The following is a 2,440-nucleotide window of genomic DNA, read 5'->3' as shown; positions in this document are numbered from 1 at the left end:
GCCCTGGGGGTTCCTTGCTGGTGTCCAGCTGATGCCATGGCAGAACAGCTTTCCCTTTCCTCCCTGCCTCCAAGCTGCACACATGTGGATGTGACATGCTGAAAAAGCAAAGTCATCTCCAGAGGTGTTTTGTTAGAAATAACAGCTTCTGCACCTCCTGCTTCATTGCTCAGCTTTGCGGAACAGTGGCTGCAATTAATTGGACATAATTGGAGTAGATGGAGCATGGCATCTCACTGAGAGTATTTCTGTGGTGCTTCCGACTTGGAGATAGCACAGAAAGAGTGTGAAAAAAGGTGAAGCCATCCCTCTTCTGAGAGCTCACACTGCCATGCTGCCCTGGGGCTCAGCAGGTCCAGTGGCACTGAGACCAGATGGGAGACTTATTAAATTCTGGTACAGGAGGAAAAGTTGGAAGTGGGATTTGCAGCACTAATATGATTTTTTTTTATTCTTTCAGGGTTTTTTTTTTGTTTGTTTGTTTTTTCTCCCTTCTGTCTAGTTGGCTTTTGCGCTCACATTGTGAGTTCCTTTGCACAAAGCATGATGGACATCACATGTTGCACTGTTCCTCAGTACCAGACTCAGCACCAAGAGGATGCATGCAGAATGAAGCTCCATCCTTGAGGCATGCACAGAGCTGTGAGAAACCTCCTACGTTTGGAACTGAGACAGAAGATACTTGGTTTTCCAAAGAGGGGAGAAATCCAGCTCCCCATCATGCCCTTGGAGGCTGCGGACTGGTGGGAAGCACAGACTCTGCTCAGGAAAGCAGGGGAAATTAAAATTCTTTGAAATGCAACAGGCACATCAGCTTTTCTCTGAAACTCTGTTGGTAAATAAAGCCTCCTCTGCTCTTTATCAGAAACTGTGAACGTGGAATTTGGTTTGCGGCTTCCAATTAAGTTAGGATTGATTTTCTTTTCTTCTGCAGCCAGACTGAAGAAATATCTCTGCTTAAAATTGCTTTAACCTCATTTAAAAGTATGCACACTTACACTGAATTTAGTGGATCGGCTGTTTATCTTGCTGCTTCAAATTAACTAAAAAATCAATGGTAAGAAGGAACCTCCATGAGCATCCGAGGAATATTGTAGGAACTGTGGTGTGGAGGGATGCACCTGCAACTTCTAAATATGACAAGATATCACATAAAACTCTGAAAACAGCCTCTTTAAACTAGTTGAACCAAAGTATATTGCTCTGGGATAAATTATGTAGCGAGGTGTAGATCTCAAATTCTGTTGTACTGAGGATATAGATAAAGAGGAATTCTTGCTCATCAGGTGGGCATCGTGTGGTCTTCCAAGCACAGGCAAAGCAGGGGCTGTGGGTGGGGAGGGAATGGAGGAGGAGCCCCTGGTCGATGGGAGCCAAGCACCATGGTGCTAATTGTGCTGTAACACATCATCCTTCCACAGGGCTCGGCTAAACCCGATGTATTGACCATAGCTGCTAATGAAACCCAGTGCTCTTCCAATACAACTGACATCTGCACACGCCTCAGTGCTCCATCTGCACAAGTTTGAAAGACCATGAGATCACACCCATTGGTGTCCTACAGCTCAAGGAGCTGCTCTCTGGTCTCAGAGCTGGCTCCCACCAACGCAGCTCCTTCCGTGCCTCTCGTAAAGCTGCTCTCATCGTGCCAGCGATTATACGGCTTTTTGGAGCTATTCCTGCCTGCTCTTATCAACGTTCTCAGCAGACAGGAACCAGGTAATATGTAGGCTAATGTTCTCCTTCAGTATTAGGGCTGACAGATGGAACGCTGTAATATGTTTGCAAAATTTAATGAAAGGAGAAAAGAAAATTCTCAGATAAGCAGGGATAGCCGTGTGCTCCCCATCCCAGCCCGGTAAGGGCCGTACATGGGATTTATGCACTGGCTTTTGTTTTCATTTTGATTTATTTATTATTGGGCTGTGAATGGAGTTACTGCAAAATGTCTGCTCTGTGTCGTTCAGATATATCACTGCTTGCATTTATTGTATTTTTTTGCTGAACCGGGATTACACACGCTGATATAAAAAATTGACAGGAAATCAATGTGGCTTAGTGTAAAACATCCCGACTGTAAAGATTTTTCAGATATATCAAATATTCACGCGGTGCACTGTGCGCTCGCTGTATCTCGAGGCTGTTCCCTTGGCACAATGACCGTACTAATTGTCCAAGCATTTGACTTAATTTGCAGCAGGAGCCAGAAAGGAGTGTTCAGTTTCTACTTCAGGGATTTCACTCTGACTCTGGGGGAAGAACATCCTGCTCAGGCAGCAGTCGAGTGATGCAGTCCCCTCCCACACAGCCCCATTTTTGCAGCTCTGTCCCCCAACTCTGTCCCATGCTTGTGTTTGTGGGGCTGCCACAGGGCAGTGCTTTCATCATTTAGGGAAACGAAAGAATGGGTTCCTGGAATCATAGAATCATTACACTGGAA

This window comes from Meleagris gallopavo, chromosome 11 (assembly GCF_905368555.1).
Source record: "Meleagris gallopavo chromosome 11, MGAL_WU_HG_1.1, whole genome shotgun sequence".
NCBI classification, from domain to species: domain Eukaryota; kingdom Metazoa; phylum Chordata; class Aves; order Galliformes; family Phasianidae; genus Meleagris; species Meleagris gallopavo.
Note: the sequence above shows the minus strand (reverse complement) of the source record.